The 23,164-nt window shown below is 41.1% G+C and overlaps 1 protein-coding gene across 17 annotated transcripts in view; it reads right to left on the reverse strand.

The window, feature by feature from the left end:
• Nucleotides 1-23,164, reverse strand: part of LOC131235550 (uncharacterized) — a 79,003-nt gene that overhangs the window by 12,759 nt on the left and 43,080 nt on the right. The window lies entirely within an intron of this gene.

Consider the following 23,164-nt stretch of genomic DNA (forward strand, 5'->3'; position numbering starts at 1 on the left):
TGAATCACGTTAGGAAAGTGTTGAATGATTTGTTATTGAGCTGTGCAGGTATGATTATATGTGGTGTAGACTGTAGAGTGATATTTTGTGGAATTTTTGGTAATATTTGAGACTGTCTTTAGTGGTTTATGCTAGTCGAAAAAAAGTTGCAGTTCAACAGAGGGTATGCCATAAAATACAAATGGTAAGTTGGTTCAGTAGTGTAGTCGAAGGGGGCTATGCTTCCCAGTGTTGTGGAAAATCTAAGTTTAAATATCACTACAGTGGAATTTGATAGTGAAAAGTATTTAAAGAGGTCCAAGTCAGCAAGGAACTCATTGATTGCAATCAACCTATGTAATAGACTATTAGATAGTGCGATTGTATTCATACCATGTAATGGTTTATTACATCGCACCTGTAAGAGTTTTGTGCTCTTATCACTGGTCCTAGGTCTGTTTAAAGGAGGAGACTAGTGTCAGGTTGGCAGCTGGTGAGAACTTTTGACGCAACTTCCGTCATGTAGCCGACCCCAATTAGTTGGGATGAGGCTTAGATGATGATAACGGTCCAAGTCACGTAGGATATTTATTGGTGGGAGACATAAATTAGGCTAGGTAGATGGTAAAGCTGTGGAACCAAAGGGCAGAAGATCCATCCCACACAAACTGGAAGGCCAATACTATGACAGTCATGTCTTTTTTATGTTATTCCGTGAAGCCTGAATTAGGAAGAGATTCATGTTTTGTGAAATTGACAAAGAAATCTGAGAATCTGCTTTTTGAGGACTAATGGAATTTTTTATTAAAGGCCTGCTTGAAGACAAGACAGAAAAAGAATACAATGGAAAGCCCAAAAGAATTACATCCCATTTTGAGAAAATATATTGCAGCCCCTATTTTAAGAAGAGAAATGTTGTGATAGTTTTCAGCTCTCAGCTTCGCAAAGGTGATGAGTCTGCGGGGGATTATTACCCAGCTATCCATAGAATGTGACTTGATATGATTCATCCTCGATTCGTCAGGCCATGTTTGATAACCAATGTAGAGTTAAGATTGAAGAACAACAAATATTTGATCTGTTGGTAGGCATTAATCCAGGGTATGAAATGATCCATACTTAGATTGTAAATTGAGAACCTCCTCTATCTTTTGAATTGAGACTTGAGAGCCTCTTCCATCCTTAGGAACAGTTTACTCATTGCTTCACTACGAAGGGAGTCATAGAAAGGTTATGCTAGCAACATAATATCCATGAACGATCTGCTTTGTCAGGATCTTATGGTCATGGTTGTGGTCATGGTCACGGTGGTCGGTTCCATGGTCGTCAAGACCGTGGAGTTCGATCTGGTGGGTTTGGCGGCATGGCGATTTATGGGACATGATGGTTATACTGCAATGAGTTGGACATCGTTTTGTCATGGACAATGAAAAATATAAGTTGCATTGCACACATTATGGATAGACATATATGAGAGAGGGATTTTGGAATTCAGTTGGTTGGCTTCTAGGGAAATCTTATTATCCATAAGTTGAATGAAAAAGGGTATGATGTATCCTCCTTCAGTGTGATGGGGACATCATGCACACGCCCCCTCTATGCACGTATTCGAGGAAGAGGCAGGCCCTACTTACGATTTGGATCGACAACGACATCTTTAGAGGACTCCATAATTAGGGGGTTGCGTTATGGAGCATTGGAGTGGACCCAATCATCCCATAGATCCTACCATCGGATCTCATGATCGTGGCCCACTACTTTAGATGATTTAGGATTTTGAGTTTTGATTATTTTTATTATTAAAAACATCATGAACAGCTTTGATTGCTTAGATTAGTTATTTTATTTATTTTAGTTTTAGTATTAGTGCGTGTACATGGCACAAGGGTAGTTTTGTCTTTTTGGATTTAGGGTTTTCTTATAAATAAAGCAATCCCATGTATGGACTCTTATGATATTATGAATAAAAAAATCTTGTGTTTCTTCCTCTCTCTCTCTCACGTTGAGTTGAAGGATTAAATTGGGTGCGAAGCCCTCCCTTCCTCGAAGGGTTAACCACCGTGGTGTGAAGCCACACCTGCTCCAAATCATCATCATCTTCTTCCGCATCTCATCCATCATTCCCAACACCCCATCCACCATCAGATTCACCAATTTTCGCATCAAAATCCTCTCCTACAGTGGTGCACAAGAAGGTTTTTAGATTCTGGCGCATCTACAGGGCTGAAACTTCGACAGAGTACTACGCACAAACCATGTACCGGATCTAAGTGATTTTCGGTATGGAAAAAACCCACCCCTAGCCAATCCTAACCTAGGAGTGCTTTCCCGATTTTGTGGGCCCCACATACGTACAGACGTCCGGTCACACACGTGCATCCAAGCCAACCTGTTGTCCAGCATGCGTAGCCCATCCCAGGTCCTCTTTTCCCCTCTGTTTCTTTCCTTTCATTGGCTTAAAACCTCCCCATAGGATCCCCCATTAATCATTTACCTAAACCAACCTTAGATCTACCCCTAATATTTACTCCTAAACATGATCAACATGTGGTACAACGGAATTGTTAAATCTGGAAATTGCTAAATCAGTCCCTGTACCCTCGAATACTTTGACCAATCCCTAACCGTCATCTAGAAACCCTCATAATCCGAAATCCATAACCCAAAAGGGTCCCAAATCTCAATTTTCCCGGAATTTTCAAACCCTAGATTTTCCCCTAAATTGAAACTTAGTGAATCTCTTAAGTCGAGAACAATCCTATGCAAGAATGGGTGATTCTTACACTCCTTTGGGCTTGTTTGGCTTATAATTTTATTTGATCCAGCCCTAATGATTATGTAGGTTTGGACCCCCATAGATTCCCCTTCTTGAATGTTTGATAGTATGTAGGATGTAGAATTTTGTGACTGTTTAATGTTGGCATAATCACAAACTTGATTTCTTGCACTCCATCGTTAATTTCATGTCTTGCATCAAAGTGCTTACAACAAATCCTCGAATGAGATCTCAGAGCTCAGTCACCATCTTATTTCTCGTGAAGGTGCCTCTTCATCACTTTGTCCTACTTTTGATCAATTAGGTATATCTGCCTTCACTCATTTAGTCTCTACACCACCTACGAGCCAATCCTAGATCATAGATTCCAGCAATTTAGATCATATAATTGGTACAAACTCTCAGCTTTCTTCATATTCTTTGTCATCTATCATTGGTTAAGTGAAGATTATTGATGGGTCCTATAACCCCTTTGAATGAATAGGGACCATCAATGTATCTCCACCATTCTCTGTCTTTTGTCCTTCGTGTTGTAAATCTATTAGTTAATTTATTGTTTGTTAGTAGCCTTACTAAATCCAAGGTGTCCCGTATCCGTTACGATACGGCCGTATCGGCCGATACGTAACGGTAACGGCCGACACCATTATGCGATACGGGGTCGAAACGGGACCCCCCCCGATCCCCGATTCTGTGACCGTAACGGGCATTACGAGGCTGTTACGCCCGTTACGGGCCATAATGCCCGTTACGACTTACGACCCCGTAACGGCTGTTACGGGCCAAAAGAAAATAAGAAAATAAGAAAAAAAAAAAGGACAAAAAAAAAAAAGCATACCCTTTTTTAATTTCTTTTCTCCTCCTCCTCCTTCCTCCTCTTCTTCTTCTTCTCACCCTGCTGCGGCTGTGGCTGCGGGTCTCCTCTTCCTTCTTCTTCTTCTTCTTCTTCTTCTCTCTCTCTCTCTCTCTCTCTCTCTCTCTCTCTCTCTCTCTCTCTCTTCTTTCCCTCTTGATTTTCGGTTTCCCTCTCTCTCCCGTCTTTTTCGTCTGAAATCGGAAGCCGATTGACTGGTGTACCACACACCAGCTATAGCTATATAGCTACTGTAGGTACGTGTCATGCTAAAACGAGCACTGACACTCCTCGAGCTCTGCGTTGTACGAACGGTTCAAAGGAGATCAAAGTTACGTGCGCTCCACAGTGATGTATTTGTTATATCTACACCGTTCATCTATTTTTAGATATTATTTTAGAGCATTACCAAAAAAATGAATCATATCCAAAGATCTTCTAGACCACACCAAAAATAGCAGCGGAGATAATGATTTTCACCGTTAAACAATTCGTAGGCCCACCATAACGTTTATTTTCCATCCAATCTGTTCATAAGGTCAAAAAGACCTGAATGAAGAGGAAAAACAAATTTCATATTGATCCAAAACTTCAGTGATCCCAAAAAGGGTTTCAATGGTAGACATTTAATCCCCCACTGCTTTTTGCAGTGTGGTCCACTTGATAATTAGATCTGTATTATTTTTAGTGTCAAGCCTTAAGACAAGCTCGTCAAATGAATGGACGATTTAGATATAATACATACGTCATGATTAGACCCACAGGACTTACTGACGTTAATACAGGTATGTCATTGAGGTACACAACGTAATCCGCTTTCAAAGAAATGTGCGTGGTAAGCTTTTGTACACGTGTTGTGTGGCCCCACCATGATGTATATATTTTATCCATGCCGTCCATCCATTTTGCCACATCATTTTAGGTCATGATCTAAAAAATTAGTAAGATCCAAATCTCAAGTGGACCACACCATAGGAAACAGTGGTCATAGAATGCTCACCATTAAAAATTTCTTAGGGTCTACTTTAATGTTTACTTTTCATCTAACCTATTAATTGGGTCACATTGACGTGGATGAAGGGAAAACACACATGTCAGCTTGATTTAAAACTTTTGTAGCCCCCAATGAATTTTTAATGGTGGACGTTTAATTATTGTTGTTTCTTATGGTGCAGTCCACCTGAGCTTTGGATCTGCCTCATTTTTGGGCTCATGCCCTAAAATTATTTGGCAAAATGGATGGACGGTGTGGATATAACACATTCATCATGGGTGGGGCCCAAAAAACTTTGACACTCGTGTGCTACACTTCACAATTCGGGTCTCGCCTAATTCGGGCCCTTAAAAAATTGTACACGAGACATGTATTAACTTAAAATTTACCAATTAAATTATGGACTGTAATTGATAATTCACCATGCCAAAATCAAATTGTTTGAATAGTTTTAATTGTTAATTTGTAGACGCTTATTTTTTTAAATAGGGCCTTTTGATTTTTTTCATGATTCACTATCCAATAAATGTCCACCAATTCATAAGTGGGATAATGCCAATAAATTGCATGAATTTGAGACTGATTTGGGGCATGGATTGGTCCTCCAAGTCAGCCCCAAATTGGCAACGCCATCTACTTGAATTTAATTTCATTTTTTTAAAGAACTATTGGGAGAAATGATATCAAATTGTAAAGTATATAAATTAGATATTTATAAAATTAAATATATGAATTTTGTAGTCAAATTCAAGTTATCTGATTCATAAATTTATTAAACAGTCCGATACAACTTCTCACCAAAGAGTGGACCGTTACACCACCATAAACATGTTCCAATTTATAAATGAATGCATATTTGGAATGCTTAGAATATTCCGGATTTAATCCATATTTTTTTGGCAAAAAAAAAAAAAAATTTGCACTGTTACGGGCCGTTACACCCCCGTATCGCCGTTACACCCCCGTATCCATATCGGTATCGGAGGGCACCGTTACGCCAACCGATACCAATACGGGATACCTTGACTAAATCACACATTTGCAGTATGACATTTGCTCATTCTCATTGTGTATTTCAGGTCCTGAATACTAGACATATGATTCGAGGTGGCCATAAAAATGGTGGTTTATACTTGTTCCTTCATTCGAACAACATCAGATCTGCGTTTCAATGATCTCATGGTAATAGTTTCAGTAAAGATCAAAATTTAAACATATGTGCTAATTTCTAGTTTAAAACTAGTACTTCCTTTCAGATGTCTTTAAATAATATGATTGAAGTCCAGCGTGAGTCATCTCAGTTAGCTATTCCTTTTGCATTGGTTCACTCTAATGCGTGGGGCCCATCCACAGTTGTTTCTTTATTTGTTTCAAGAATTTGTCCTTTATTGATGATTGCATTCAACACATATCCTCATCATGAAATCCAAAGATGAGGTTCACTCTATCTTTACTATTTTTCAAAAAATGGTTTCCACTTAATTCCATGCAAAAATCAAAATCTTATACTTTGACAATGGTGAGGAGCATATTTCCTCTAATTTCGGAAACTAGTACTTACTAAACAATGGTGTTGAATCTTAAACCACATGTTCATATACTCCCCAATAAAGCAATATTGTCAAGTGAAAGAACAGACATCTCCTTGAAGTAGCATGTGCCCTTATCGAGATGAATGTTCTCAAATCCTTCTAATTTGATGCTATTATTACTGCAACATACTTGATAAATAGTAAGCCTTCAAGAGTCTTAAGTGGGAAAACCTAGTTTAAAATGCTTCAACCTGCCAAGTCATTATTTTCTACTCCCCCAAAAAATGTTTGGTTTTGTGTGTTTTGTTCATTTTCCCACCATCAATAATTATAAATTGGATGAAAGCTATAAAATGTAAATTCCTTGAATAATCCAATCCCAAAACTAGAGAACAATTTAGCTCAATGGCTGTGACCTTCTTTGAGAATATTCTGGTTTACTCTTCTCAAGGTGGTAGTCTTACTATCTTTGTCCAATTCAGTGAGAGTCGTCCACTGTTGATAACGTAACTCTTCCAATTCTTGAGAATCTTGTTCAACATTCTGATCATGAATCTCGGAGTCCATCTCCATCTACCAATACTCTGGCAGACTGTAATTCAGGAAACATGTTCAATGAAAAGACAGGAAAAAGACTCTCAATCATGATGCCATTATTCAATCTTGTATTCTGAATTCAAGTTTTGTTCCTTCTCTTAGTAGTTTTATTCCTCACGAGAATGATTAAAATGATCTTCCCATTGCCTCACAGAGGCACACATTCACTGCTCACCCTCTTACAAATTCATCTCATACAAGCCTCTCTCCTTCCCATCGCACTTTTCTGTTGTTTCTTCTGTTTCATTACCTTCCAGAGGCAGTTAAGCCCTAACATATACCAAGTGGAAAGAAGCAATGCTTGAAGAAATGAGAGCTCTTGCAAAAAAGTCAGACATAAGAATTTGTGAAGTAATCTTTAGGAAACAGGTTGTAGGCCGAAAATGAGTATTCACATTTAAGGACAAACCAAATGGAGACTTAGCACTATAAGCATGATTAGTTGCAAAAGGTTTTACGCAGACACATGGGGTTGACTTCTATGAAACCCTTGCACACATTGTGAAATTGAACTGTGTGGGTCAAATCATTCCTGGCCTTTGCATCAATTTGATATCAATAATGTGTTTTTTTTTTTCATGGAGAACTTCAGGTTCCACAGGAGCTAATCCAGTTTGCAGGTTAAAGAAAGTTCTTTATGGCTTAAAACGGTCCCCACATGCATGATTTGAGTATTTCAGCTTGCAATGTGGTGAAAAATCGAAGATGGAACTGCGTTGGAAATCATTACCACAAACGCGATGGGAATCACGACAACAGGAAATGGATGGCGAAGACAAAAGGAGAGAATGTACATGCTTGCCGACCGACTGGTGAGTCTCAGAATGGGGAAAGCTCGTCATCCCTGCAGAGCACTGATAAAGGAAAAGGAGCTGAAGGAGAAGATGGAGACGATGGAGCATGGGTCAAATTCCATTCTAGGAAAGCACCCACAGTTTCCAGAGGAATCACAGAAGGGAGCCTCTTAATGGAATATTCAACCCTTTGTGTTTCCAGCTATCCAGAGGATTGGTATCCTATTTAACTTTTCTAGGGTTTTCAGCCAAGTTGGCTAGGTGATGGATGTCATCATTCCTCGACACCGCGAGTCAGGGATTCCTTGAGGCTTTGCATTCGTTCGCCTGAGAAGGGAAGGGGAACTGGAGAGGGCAATTAATATGCTAGATGGGGAGAGGTTTGGTGGGAGGAAGCTTTTGGTGCAAAAGGCGAGATTTAGGCCAGAAACAGTAAATCAGGAAGAATGACTAAAGGGTAAATGTGCAAAGGGGGGAAGAGAAAGGGAATCTGCTGCAGGCATGTACAGTAGCCAGGGATGCTCCTCAACAGATGTACCCCCTCAAGAACCAGTCCTCTCCAGGAACGGCCATCAAAAGAACAGTTGGGGAAGGGCACTTCTCTCAATCCTTCAAAGAAGTGGTCGTAAAAGCTCAAGATCTGAATAGAGGACCTTCAGAGACCCAGTCAAAGCAGATGGAGAGCCACAGGAAGGTTGGAAAATCGCATGCATCTGGAAGGAGGTCGTGGACATCTCTCCGACCATTCATGTCAACCCAGATATGGTCGATTCTGCATGGCTGTCCCTGAGAAACTCAGCAGTGGTGACTACGAAGGAGGATGCTCTGCTATCACAGGTCCGTATTTGGTTTCGAGTCTGCTGTAAACTGAAGGAATGGTGGATCCTTACTCTTGCTCCGGTGGTAGACTCTCAGGAGTTTCAACACCCGGTCAAGGGTTCGAGTATCCATAGGTAGTGAAATCCCACTACGGCGTGAGTGTGTGGGGGTGTGTGCGTGTGAAAAAAAAAAAAACTGAAGGAATGGGAATATAATATCAAGGCCCTCAAATCCAACGAGCTATGGATCGCCCGCGAAGATGGAGTTGAAAAAAGCAGATCTGAGCGTGGCTGGTTCCTTGTTCAATGACGGTCCTGTTATTGCCATTAGAAGATGGGAGAACAGCTCTGTGTTCAGCGCAGAAGATGCATGGTTCCTGTTCTAGGGTATTCCATTGGAACTTTGAAACGTGGAGGTATTCAAAGTCATTGGAAGTTGCCTAGGAGTTGTCCTGGACATCGACGAAAGCTTAGCGAAGGGAGAAGTGAGTGCTGCGAGAATCTGTATCAGGATGGAAAGCTATTCTAGTGTCAGACAAGATAGTGATTCATGTCGGACTGATCTCAATTCTCATTAAGTTCAAAAGGAGAAGTATGGGGGGGTTCCATCCCGCTGCAAGGAGATGTGGAAACTGAGAGAGAGGGTTGCTCAGTCCAATCCTCATGCAGGAAGTTATGGGGAAGATGAAGCTTCTCTCCCATTTTACGGAGGAGTACCAAAACACGGGTTCATGAGGTGTGAGACTGTCATCCGCCTGCAGAAGTTAGGTGGACAGGTGTCCACCATCAAAGAGGCCTCAACGTCTCCATGCCTTGCAGGTGTTGTTGCCGAAACATGCTCTCGCCCTTCTCTCGACGTGGTGATGGGAGAATTGTCGCATGTGGCTTATCCTGCAGCACTTGCTTCAGAGCCAAAGTCTTCACCTACACGTATCGAGGCATCTAACGAGGTTTGTGAGGTTTCATCAGGTCTTCCTCAGGCTCGGATTCAGAGCTCGGGATCAGAACCTTGTTGTATTATGGAGAGCCCCCACGTGGTAGGGTGTGATGAAGATATTCCTGAGGCTTGGGCACAAACCTCCTACTTGCTCCCTCTGGGTTGACATATGGGAATTGCGCTCCCAGAGACCCCAGCGTTATACCCCAAAGTGCAACATGTGGCTCTCTGAACGTGGATACCTTGATGGACGATCCTCATGCCTCACCCGTGTCTCCTCAGGTATGTGCGAGACAAGGTTCCTCTTCGCTCCTCATGCCACCTCAGTCCATGTGCGACCGCACCTTCAAAAGCTATTATGCCATACTATAGAGGGGGGTCGAGAGTGATGCTTCTCAGGAACATCGACATGAGTCCTCCGAAGTTTTCTCCTCTAGATTCCAGTAAGGTGAATCAAGACTCTAAAGATGAAGATTCTGGTCGTGGATCCTCCCCCTTACGAGAAGCTCTCATAAGCAGTCCTCCCCTCCAAGTAGCGCAAAAAAAGGTACTGGAGAAAGCTCTAGGGATGGGCCAAGAGATACAACTTAGAGATTTCGATCAGGAGTTTGATGGAGCAGCTTTAATTGAAGCCCAAGTCCAAGCTGAAGGGAGCCCGCTCATCTTGAGAGACATCTTTCTGGAGGCCCTGGATGTAATGCCCCTCCAGATCACAACTGAGAGGACTGATAATGATGTTTCTTCAGAGGCCAGTCAATCAGAGGATCGAAGATCAGAAGTCCCAATACCTTTGCAGGTTATATCGGAAGATGAGATCGACTGGACCAAAGATGTTATCGATAGGGTTGGCAGGAAGTTGAGAATGTCTCTCCAGGCCAGAGACAAAGACGCAGTGGCTTTCATTTAGTTTGTTAAACAACGTGGTAGAGAGGCTACAAGAAGACCCCTACGACGCACGCCAAAAGTTCAAAGAGTGTTGATGAGGTTGGAAACATTCGTGAATTTTGTTTCTAGGAATCGCCAGGGGAGTCTCTTAAGGGGTAGAAAGGCGAGATCAGTTTTACGATGAGTATTCTAAGATGGAATGTGCAGGGCCTGGGAAGCAAAGAGAAGCGACGTCAGGTTAAAGATATGTGCAAGAAGTCGAAAGCCCAGATTATTGCTCTTCAGGAAACTAAACTCTCCTCTGTTAGTTCCAAGCTAGCAGAAGAAGTCTAGGACTCTCAATCTAAGGGCTTCTCATCTCTGGATGCGGTGGGAGTAGCAGGTGGAATTCTCATGGCATGGAACTCTAGTATTTGGAGAAAAGTTGATAGTGCGGGCAATTTTCAGTTTCTGTGGTTCTCTCTGATATCTCTTCCAGGTTCACTTGGTTCTTCATCGCAGTAAATGGGCCTTATAGGGAAGTTATCAGATCTAGATTCTGGGAGGAGTTGCAAGCCATCCTGGCAAAGTGGTCTCTTTGGTGGTGAATATGAGGAGACTTCAATGTTACTCGCTTTACTTATGAGAAATCTTCTAGCGGTAGGGTCACTACAAGTATGAGGGAATCCTACGACTAGACTCAGAGGCATGGGCTAATTGATATTCCTATGTCAGGCGCTAAATTTACATGGTTTAATGGGCAGAAAAAACCTGGTTATGTCTCGCCTTGACAGGTTTTTAGTTTATTTGGAAAGGTTGGGTAAATATCCATTGATCCATCTCAAAGGTCTTCCCAAAAGAGTGTTAGATAGACCATAGGCCGATTGTTCTCGAAGCTCCATCTGAAAGCTGGGGTCGTAAACCCTTTGGATTCAAATTAGCGTGGATGGAGGCCAGTGATTTCTACAGGTTGGTGGAAAAGTGGTGGAATTCTTTTCAAGTTGCTGAAGATTCTAGAGTTGGTCTTCATAACAAGTTAAAACTTCTTAAAGGGAAGCTCAATGCTTGGCGTAAGGAGGTGTACCGGGAAAGAGAGGTAGAATTATTGGCCATTTTGGAGGAACTCCATTCCCTTGATGTCAATGAGGAATCTCTGCTAACAGAGGAAGATCATCTAAGGCACACCCAATTATTATTGAATCAATCCAAGCGGTTGAAGGAGATGGAAATAAAATGGCGCTAAAGATCAAGGGATATATGGTTAAAGGAAGGAAACTGAAATACCCGTTTCTTTCACAGCTTAGCCTCAGCAAGAGCTAGGAACAATAAAATTTCTTCAATCTCTTTGGACGGGAAAAGAATTAAAGAGAAAATGCAGATTTGTGGGACCATTGTTAGCCTTTATGAGAAACTTCTTTTGAAGCATTTTTGGGTTCAACCTCTTCTAGACTACCTTCATTTTGACAGGTTGGAGAAGGATAAGGCTGATTTTCTTGAAAGGGAGATTTCTAAACTTGAAGTTATGGAGGTGGTAGACAATCTCGGTAGAGATAAATCTCCAAGGCCGGACGGCTTCCCCATGGCCCTTTTCCAAGTATTTTGGAATACAGTGAGGTGAGACGTGTTGATCTTTGTTAAGGATTTCTTTAACCATGGTCATCTCCATCAGGCTTACGGTGCGTCCTTCATAATCATTGATCTTATCCCCAATATTGGCAAAGCTCAGCACTGCAAAGATTTCCGACCTATAAGCCTTCTCGGAAGTCTGTATAATAGTATTGCTAAATCTAGGACTCTCAATCTAAGGACTTCTCATCTCTGGGTGTGGTGGGAGTGGCGGGCGGGATTCTCGTGGCGTATGATGATGTCGAGTGGGACTTCCTAGATTACTTACTACAAAGGATGGGTTACGGTGAAGAATGGAGAAGATGAATCCAGGTGTGCATCGGTTCCACAGTTTTCTTGGTGCTTGTGAATAGATCCCCTATAGGCTTTTTCAAGTCTTCTAGGGGTCTTCGTCAGGGGGACTTGCTTTCTCCATTCCTATTTATGGTGGTAGCAGAAGCTTTTAGCCGGATGCTAGCAAGAGGCCAAGAAACTAATTTAATTGACGGGTTTCGAGTGTCTCCATTCGAGGCGCCCATCTCTCTCATCTTCAATTCGCAAACAACACTACTATCTTTTGTGATGTTAATCAAGCCATGATAGATAATTTGTGCAAGATCATAGAATGCTTTGAGGCGATTTCCAGTTTGAAGGTGAACATAATAATGCGGGGGCATTTTCACACCGGGCTCGAGTGGGGTGGCAAGTGGGATGCAGGGGCACACTTGAGGTGAGCGGCCCGTGTAACCCATGGATTTGGGGCCCATGTGATGCGGGTAGCTCATGTGAGGTGAAACCCATAGATTTGGGGCCTACGAGGAGGGTTCGGCCGAGGACCTAACCCATGGATTTGGGGCCTGGGCTATATGAGATAAAGGGATTAATTCACTATGCTCTATCAGTTCGAGCTTTTAGAGCAGGTGGTTAATTGTCCTGCATCACATAGGCAAGAGTGAACTTAAGGGCATTCATTTATCTCAAGACGATGTCTCCTCTTTTGGCTTTTTTTTTTTTATTGGGTGTAAGGTGGGGTGTTTTCCTTCCTCTTATTTGGGGCTTCCTTTAAGTATTGGGAAACCTCAAGTATCTTTGGGATAAGGTAGTGGAAAGGATTTAAAGGAAATTGTCTAAGTGAAAAAGTTAATATCTTTCACTTGGAGGGAGGCTTACTCTCATTAAAGCGGCCTTCTCCAATATGCTGCTTTATTATATGTCCTTATTCAAATGCCCATCTTCAGTCAGATCAAACTAGAGAAGCTTAGGGATTTCTTGTGGAAAGGTTCGAATGAAGGTTCACGTTTCACGTAGTGAAATGAAAAGATGTCTATAAGCCTGTTGAAGGAGGAGCTGGTATAAGAGATCTTCTACTATGAATCTTGCCCTTCTTGAGAAATGGTTATGGAGGTTAGGCACAAAGGAAGGAAACCCTTGGAGGGAAATCATCACCTCCAAGTATGGTCTTCAATAAGGTGGCTGAGAGGCAAAGGATTCGAGATTATCATGGCGCTCAAATTAGAATTCAAGAAAGGTATTTCCTTCACAATAGGTGATGGAGCGAGAGTCAGATTTTGGAAAGATGAGCGGTGCGGTGATATCCCCCTATCTCAAGCTTACCCAAATCTAGCTTGGTTAGCCCTTTTGAAGGACATTGCAGTGGTAGGTTGTTATTTAGGTAGAGGTTTAGAAGGTTGCTTAACGCAGGGGCATTTTCACATTGGGCTCAAGTGGGGTGGCTTGTGTTAAGCAGGAGCACACTCGAGGTGGGCGGCCCGTGTGAGGTGGGATCCATGTGAAGTGTTGCCCACGAGGGGGGTTTAACCAAGGGCCTAACCTGGGCTATGAGATAAAGGGATTGATTCGCCACGCTCTATTAGTTCGAGCTTTTAGAGCAAGTGGTTAGTTGTCCTACGTCAAAAGTGGTTTCAAAGCGAGAGGTCTCGTGTTCGAAACTCCTCACCGGGGGTGATTAATGCAGAGGCATTTTCACACCAGGCTCGAGTGGGATGGCTTGTGTGAAGCGGGGGCACACTCAGGGCAAGGCCCATGTGAGGTGGGTGACTCATGTGGGGCGGGACCCATGTGAAGTGGGCCACACAAGGGGGGTACGGCCGAAGGCTTGACTTGGGCTATGAGATAAGGGGATTGATTCGTCATACTCTATTAGTTCAAGTTTTTAGAGAACGTGGTTAGTTGTCATGAGTTAAAAGATGGGATCCCGACCTTCACAGACCCTAACAGAAGTGATCCTGACCTACTCCCTGATCCATGGCCTTTACCTGATTTATCGTCCCAGCGCTTGCCACCCATACCTTCTTTACTGGCTAGAAGTAAGAAAATTGAAGGTATATTGGATGAGCAAGTGGTCTCCACCCATAATGGAGGATTCCAAAAATTACTCGTTAAGTGAAGAAATAGGGCTGCTTCCGACAACACGCGGATCACAGATGTGGGATCTTATAGAGTGGCATCACAGTTTTATTTCGCCAGAGGTGAAATCTTGTTAGCTAAGGAGAGTTTATGAGGATATTCGATCGTTCAGAGTGTATTAAACGAGAAGGATAGCGACGCAACCTTCTTTGTTGCTAGATGAGTGTTACATGGTGCCCATAGGGTCCAAATCACATCCCTAGCCATCATAGAAGACCTCACTTGCATGGTTTGTGCAACTTTGAAGACTCCACACTGGGAAGATGCATGTGGATTGCGTATTATGGAGTTTCGGACCATTAGATCGAGTGCATGCCTTAATCGGAATGTTGGATCATGCGTATCAAGCTGTTAGCCCACTTTTGATCGTGGCCTGCCTCGATCGTGGACACTTTAAGAGTAAGGTGTCTTAGTTTTTATTTCTTACTTTATTAGGATTTAGTTTATTTCGCAGTTTTATTTTGTTTTATGCACCAAAGGACATTTTTAATATTAGGGTTTTTTTTAAAGAAATCTTTCATGAGAGCATCTTTTCGTAAAAATGAATTTTTGTGACTATATAAGAAGGGAGGCTCTCTCCATGCTATTGCTTCTCAAAAAACTTCAAAGTTTCTCTTCTTATTTCATGTTTGGAGATCAAGATTGGTGAGAGGGCTATTCCTATTCGACGGAGGTACGAGTCTTCGACTTATCTTCCGTATTCTTCCTTCTTCTCTATCAAAGAGGTATTTCTTTCAAATTTTTATCTTTCCTTCTTCCCCTTTTTTCTCAAAACCCACCAAAATCCCTTTCTTTCTTCCTCTTTACACCCTCTCATAGGGTGGGGGGCTCTCTCCATGCTATTGCTTCTCAAAAAACTTCAAAGTTTCTCTTCTTATTTCATGTGATTTGGAGATTGGAATTGGTAAGAGGGTCATTCCTATTCAACGAACGTGCGAGGCTTCGACTTATCTTCTGTATTCTTCCTTTATCTCTATCAAAGTATTTCTTTCAAATTTTCATCTTCCCTTCTTCCCCTTTTTTTCTCAAAACCCACCAAAATCCCTTTCTTTCTTCCACTTTACATCCTCTCGTATAAATCCCAAACCCTAGCCAACATAACCCACACGTGTGCCCGTACGGCCACACATGTGAACCCCTATAGGTGGTCGTACAGCCCACCCTTCGCCCCTTTGATTCCTATTTGCTTCCACATCAGAACTCCCTTGAATCCCATACCTTAATCCTAACCTAAACCTTAGATCCCCAAATATCCAAGCTTCCCCAAATCACCTAAACCCTTGATTCCCAATTTCCCTGATTGGCCGTAAATTCCAAACATCTAACCATCCAAATCCCCAATTCCCTTCTATTAAGACTCGAAGCCTTAAATCTCTTTATCAATTAAGCAACCTACGCCTTAATTTAACTATTCCCCAGATCACATGAACCATAGGCTGGCCTAAACCCTAATTGAGCAAACCCTAGGTAGTAATAGCTATCCCTTTCTGAAATTAAACTAATTCCTATGCTACTTGAATGTTCCTACATCCATAAGATCCCATCTTTTAGTATTTAATGGTCATGCAATGCGTAGTTTGATATATGTGGCCTGAAATTCTCATAGTTACATGCTTGATCCTTGACATATTTGATGATTTAGCGTAGTTTGTGAATTATGATTATTTAGATTAAATCGTCGATTGATCTTAATTATTTAGTCACATGCATGCGTCCTGCATCATTGCTGGTTTTCCTCTGCAAAAGAGCCCTCTCGGATTTGGAAGAGGAAGAGCTTTTGTCTGTATTGGAGAGGCTTAGACTCGTGTCTCCTCCTGGTGGGAAAGATGAAATGGTTTGGAAAGACATCAGTTTGGGAAATTTTCAGTTCAATCATTTTATATTATGATTTGGCTCCCTTCAATGGAGGTGGGAAAAGTCCACGCTTACCGTTTTCGGCGGTATGATGTTCCCCCTAAAGTGGCGGCTTTTACATGGTGGGAAGGAAGAAAGTCTTGACGATCGATAAGTTGTAAAGGATGACAACTTTATTAAGAAGAGTGGCAAAGCCGAAATAATATACAAAGAATGGCCAAAACAAATAAAAAGAAGAAGAACAACAACAACAACAAGGCAGGGAACCATAAAAAAATAAATAAATAACCAGCCACTACATATAAGCAGCAGCAACCCATTCTACAACATAAGAATGCACTCAAGGAACACACCTTAGGACCACTATAAGTGTCTCAAAAGCATCTATTCTTTCATTCACCCACAATGCCCAAAGACTAGCCAAAAGAGACATCTTCATCTCCCTCTACATGAACAATCTACCCCTCCACCATGCCATTGCCTGAAGAATTCTACAATGGACCATGGCAACACCCATGACACCTCGAAGAGATTGAAAAACTATTCCACACCTCCCTTAAAAACAAGCAATGTGTAAAGAGATGGCTTACTGATTCTTCATCCTGTCAACATAAAGAGCACACATTCACTATAATGAGAGACCTTTTACATAGATTGCCGATAGATAGAACCCTGTTCCAACCCATAAGCCAAGCTAAAGCAGTGTTCAAAATATTGGTATCGCATTACGTATCGCACCCTTGGGATACGGATAAGTATCGATAATCGCATGGGATATATCAGTTGCATCACGTAATGTATCTTTGTTGTTGGAAACATGGGGAAACATTGGAAATTGGTTGAATTTTTCAATGAAACTTTAGCGATTGTTAAAAAGGACATCAATACACACTTATAAATCAAAACATTACAAAAAACAAGTGCACATAATATGTATTCTTTATACGGGGTCCTAATCTATGTGTTGTCTAACTGAATTAATACAAGTATATTCAAAGTGTATTCATATAATTTATAAATGTAAGAAGACGTGTGGAAACACAAGCAATACATTTAAAAGCAAAAGAAGAATCACTAGACAAGGTTATATACAAGTTTGATTTTATGTTTGGACACAAATTGCAACCAATTTGCGAGAAATTCGAATTTTTATTTTATTTTTTTTAAATTTTCTGCAAGTCAATCCTCCTCCAAATCTCAAAACCGAAGCTCCCAATCCATGATTTTTCATGTTTTATCATGAATTTGTAACAATTTGACATTGATTTAACGTGATTTACATTTTTTGAAAAAAAAAAAAAAAAAGATCAAAAAAAAAAAAAATGCTCACCAGATTGAACATGTGGGATATATCCCACTACTTGTGTGTTTCGTATCACACAAGTGGGATACAAGATATATCGTGGGATATATCGGCCGATATCGTAGATATTTAAAACACTTGCCAAAAGCCGCACCACCTTTGGACCACTATAAAACCAAATGGGGAAAGTATCAGCCTTGATACTAACAAACGACCTGCCTGAAATCCGAGCATGGATAGACTTAACAGAAAACTTCCTGGAGTTCAAATTGATGCCAAAAGACCGAGTCACTATCCTCTGAGAGATATACCCCAGTGAGTTGATTTAAGAGAACCAATAATTCTTCGAACTCTTCCTCTAGAAGATCATTTTGACATAGGGGCGACCAAACGCCACCTGATTGGAAAGCTTCTACAATGAGGAGTTTGACGTAGAGGATCTTGGTCATTTGCATTACTTTTTTCGGAATTGAGGTGGCTTTGTCATGTTAAGGCATATTCACCTCTATATGGAAGTATGGCCTGGATTTATTATGACTCTAGGCAACTTGGTGCTCACCCAGTTGATACGCAAATAAAGTAGAATCAGCAACTTCAATTAGACAATGAAGACTTAATTATAAGATGTCTGAACATGTTAGCAATTGTTTAGAAAGCTCATCTATTTGACGATTAACAAACTAGATACTTCCTAAGCAGTCCTCCCTCGAATACATTTTAGCTCAAACAAAACAAAATTTTAACAGTGGCTAGCACATTTTACAGAAATATGCCTCACCTACAAAGCAGATATGATGCAGGACATGAAATTAAATATGACATGCAAGAGTTCAAGCTTTAGATTATACCAATTTTAAACAATCACAAAATTCCACATCCTATATATGTTCAAATATTCAAAAAGGGGAATCTATGGGGGTCCAAGCCTACACATGTTTAGGGCTGGATCAAATAAAATTATAAATCAAACAAGCCCAAAGGAGTGTAAGATTCATCCATTCTTACAAAGGATTGTTCCCCAATTCAAGAGATTCACCATGTTTCAATTCGGAGGAAAATCTAGGGTTTACAAAATTGGGGATAATTGGGATTTTGGATTCTTTAGGGTTAAGGACCTGGATTTAAGGCTAAAGAGGAGGAAAATAAAGGAAAGATAGAACCTGAGATGAGCCAAATGCGTGGATAGCAGCTGGCCCTGGGCACACGTGTTTGACCACTCGTCCGCACGTGTGTGAGGCCCACAAAGTCGGAAAGCGACTCCTGGGCTAGGATTGGCCAGGGTAGGGCTGCCTCCATGCCAAATTTCATGTCGATCCGATGCGCGGTTTGTGCGTGGTGCTCCGCCGAAGTTTCAGCCCCTCTGTCGGGCCAGAATCTGAATATCTATTGTAGAAGTGAACTTGGGTACAAGAAAGGATGAATCTGAAGATGGGAGGAATGTAAAACAGGGCGTCCCGTATCTGTTACGATACGGCCGCATCGGCCGATACGTAACAGTAACGATCGACACCGTTACGCAATACGGGGTCGAAACGCCCCCGCCCCCCCCTGATTCTGTGACCGTAACGGCTGTTATAGGACCGTAACGCCATAACGGCCCTGTAACTGCTGCTACAGGCCTAAAGAAAATAGGAAGAAAAAAATTACCTTTTTTTTCTTTCTTTTCTTCTTCTTCTTCTTCTTCTTCTCCTTCTTCTTCCTCTTCTTCTTCTCGGACTGCTGCGGCTGTGGCTGCGGTCATTCTTCTTCTTCTCTCTCTCTCTCTCTCTCTCTCTCTCTCTCTCTCTCTCTCTCTCTCTCTCTCTTCTTTCCCTCTTTCTTTTCGGTTTCCCTCTCTTCTTTTTCATTTCGGTATCAAAAACGGAGTAGACTGCGTGGTTGTTTTACAGCCACACACTTTAAATATGTTTTTTAACATGTTCTGCAGTGCATGCTAAACAGTGCACTTGCACAGTTTTTTTTTTTTTTTTTTTTTTTACACACACCACCACACACTCACGTCATAGTGGAATTTCACCACCTTCTAGGTACTCGAACCCTCAACCAAGTGTTGAAACTCCTGAGAGTCTACCACCGGAGTAAGAGTAAGGACCCCACAGTTTCGTTACATGGGCCTACCTTAATTCATGTGTAGTATATCCATGTCGTCCACTATAATGTTTATTTTCCATCGAACTTGTTGATAAGGTCACATAAACTTTGACCTTGATGAAGGGATAACACAACTAGTAGCTTGATCAAAAAATTAAAAAAATGTCTTAAGAAATTTTTAATGGTGGGAATTAAATCCTTATTTTGTGGTTCACCTAAGATTTGGATCAGCCTCATTTTTTGGACCAGGCCCTAAAATAAGTTGGCAAAAAGGATGGCCCACATGGATATACAACAAATGCATTGAGGTAGGCCCCACTTTTAAAGGAATACTCACTAGTGGTCCACCGAAGATTTAGATCTACCTGAATTTTTGGACCATGCCTTAAAATGAGTTGGCAAAACAGATTGATGGCATTGATATACAAATACATCGAGGTGGCCCGCCTGGCCCACTAGTGGTCCACCTGAGATCTGGATTTACCTTCTTTTTTTTTCCAATTGTTTTTTGAAATAAGACCATTTGATATTTTTCATTTTTCACTGTCGAATAAATGTCCACCTGAGCTTTGAATCTGCCTCATTTTTGGGCTCATGCCCTAAATTATTTGGCAAAATGGATGGACGGTGTGAATATAATACATTCATCACGGTGGGGCCCAAAAAACTTTGACACTCATGTGCTACACTTCACAATCCGAGTCCCGTCTAATTCGGGCCCTTAAAAAAATTGTACACGAGACATGTATTAACTTAAAATTTACCAATTAAATTATGAACTGTAGTTGCTAACTCATAATGCCAAAATCAAATTGTTTGAATAGTTTTAATTGTTAATTTGTGGACGCTTATTTTTTAAAATAGGGCCTTTTGATTTTTTTCATGATTCGCTATCCAATAAATGCCCACCAATTCGTAAGTGGGATAATGCCAATAAATTACATGATTTGAAGCTGATATGGGGCATGGATTGGTCCTCCAAGTCAACCCCAAATTGGCAACGCCATCTACCTGAATTTAATTTCATTTTTTTTAAAGAACTATTGGGAGAAATGATATCGAATTGTTAAGTATATAAATTATATATTTAGAAAATTAAATATATGAATTTTGCAGTCAAATTCAAGTTATCTGGTTCATAAATTCATCAGACAGTCCGATACAACTTCTCACCAAAGAGTGGAACGTTACAACACCATAAACATGTTCCAATTTATAAATGAATGCATATTTGGAATGCTTAGAATATTCCGGATTTAATCCATATTTTTTTAATATTTTTGTCAAAAAATAAAATAAAATTGCACCGTTATGGTCCGTTACGCCCCCGTATCGTCATTACACCCCCGTATCCGTATCGGTATCGGAAGGCACCGTTACACTAACTGATATCGATACAGGATACCTTGATGTAGAAGATGATGGATGTGGGGTGTAAGAAGTTGGAATAATTTGGGATGGTTGTGGCTTCGCACCACGGTAGTTAGCCCTTCGAGGAAGGGAGGGTTTCACACCCAATTCGATTCTTCAACCCAAAGAGATTGAGAAAAAGAAAAACGCACAACTTTTATTCATAAAATTCATTGAAAATACCTACATGGGGTTGCTTATTTATAAGAAAACCCTAAACCTCAAAAGACAATTTTACCCTTGCACCATGTGTGCACACTAATACTTAAAGTTGAAGTAAATAAAATAATAATTAATCTACGTAATCAAAATTGTTCATGATGTTTCTAATAACGAGAATAGTCAAAACTCAAAATCCTAGATCATCTAAGGTAGTGGGCCACGATCATGAGATCCGATGGTAGAATTTATATGATGAATAGGTCCACTCCAATGCTCCATAACACAGCCCTTAATCGTGAGGCCCTCCAAAAATGTCATCATCGATCCAGATCGAAAGTGGAGCCCTCCTTGAATATGTGCGTAGGGTGGGGGGGTGTGCGCATGATGTCCCCATCAAAATAGGTATGTAATGATGTAACATCCTGGCCCTCGAATCCTTGGGTGATACCAAAAATTCATCGATTAAAATATGTAATCGCGCTCATATAAACTCAGAAGCATCAGAACTTGCAAGTGCAACCTCTATTCTGGGAAACCAAACCTAATTAGACTTTGCACACCAACAGACCAAACTGTACGATAGCAATTGTGGGACATGGAATCATTAGATCCCCCATCCATCCGAACCCTGATGTTTAGTCAGATGAAATTACCACTAAAATGCACTAAATTGAATGTTCAATTCAAGCGATTAACCAATAAAACACAGATCAGACCTCAAGACCCTAAAACAATGAAAATTTCAATTTATGAGATGAGATGATGCTCTGTCAATTATACCTACAGACCTATTAGTCCGACCGATTGTGCAAACCTAAAAACCTAAGAAATTTGTGCTTTGTCGGTTTAAACGACAAAGTTGTCGGGGTTCCTAATAGTCCGACCGATAAACACTCTTTAGTGTGCACTCGCGAACCACCAAACTACGTGTTTGAAGGCTATAAAAAGCCTTCTTCATTTTTTTTTCCTTCATTTCTATCCCCAAACATAAGCTGAGAGAGAGGATGACGAGGAGAAAAGAAGTGAAAAGGCGAGAGTGAGTGAGGAAGCTGGATATTGCCACCTCGGATCGGCATGCCTAGCCCAAATTGTGTTGTGGGAGATAGTAGGGGAAGTTAGAATCGTGGTGGGCTGTTTGTTCAAGCCCACTAGCCGCTTACAACCCTGCCAAGCTATCTCGGCTGTCCTTCATTGAATTCGGGTCGTGTGAGTGACTCAGGATCTTCTCCACGTAGCGCATGCATGTTACTTGGCCTCTAGTCAACGCATGTGTGCCGTTCTACATGCTCCTGGAAACCCGATGTCAGATTGAGTTACTGGGCGAGCTATCCTTCCCGTCCTTTTGAATTTTGGGAAATTCTAACTCGTTGAGTTTGTGCATGTCAAGGTTTCGGGTTTCTAACTGCCAATAAAATCAGCCTAGCTGCACGCGAGTCTGGTGAAGTCTAGTTGACAAGTCGTAGTCGTTCGAGGTGAGACCATCCCTGATTTTTATTATTTGAAATTCAATTAGAGATTAACCTGATTAATTCAATTCAGAATTGATTGAAATTCCCCCCCAACCCTTGCACATCGGGTGCTTCTGAATCAAGGAAACCTAATTGCAGGTGAAGATTCACCCTTCAAGCTTTTCCCGACATTTTAGTTCTGTATTCATTTCCATATATGCATCATATTGTCACCTGAAATTGTTTATAGCTCTTGAAACTTATGATCACCAGTGAAATACACGTATAATTCACTCGATTATGAACCCAAACATATTATCTTATAAGTTCATGCACTAGATTGTCAATATGCCTAGAATTGTAGAAATTGCAGAGGATTGTGAATTATTTGTGGTTTGATTGCCATTCTTATGAATTGTGTATATGGTTCGCATTGCCACTTTTATGAATTGATGAAAGCACACCTTGGACTAGTGGCCTTGCCTTAACGGGAGCTATTTGAACTTGTTTGATGAATTCCATCTTCTGATATATTTGTGCCCAACGGGGCTTTTTAAGATGAACCATTTTTTGTGTCCTTTAACAGACTTTACTGGCTTTTCCGGTTTGAACCCTTTATGTGTCCCTAATTGGGCTTTCGACGGAAAGGATCGGTTGGTCTATTATGTAGCTACCGATTTTGAAAGGGCCATTAGTCGAATGGATTTATCATAAATGGAT

This window comes from Magnolia sinica, chromosome 19 (assembly GCF_029962835.1).
Source record: "Magnolia sinica isolate HGM2019 chromosome 19, MsV1, whole genome shotgun sequence".
Taxonomy (NCBI): Eukaryota; Viridiplantae; Streptophyta; class Magnoliopsida; order Magnoliales; family Magnoliaceae; genus Magnolia; species Magnolia sinica.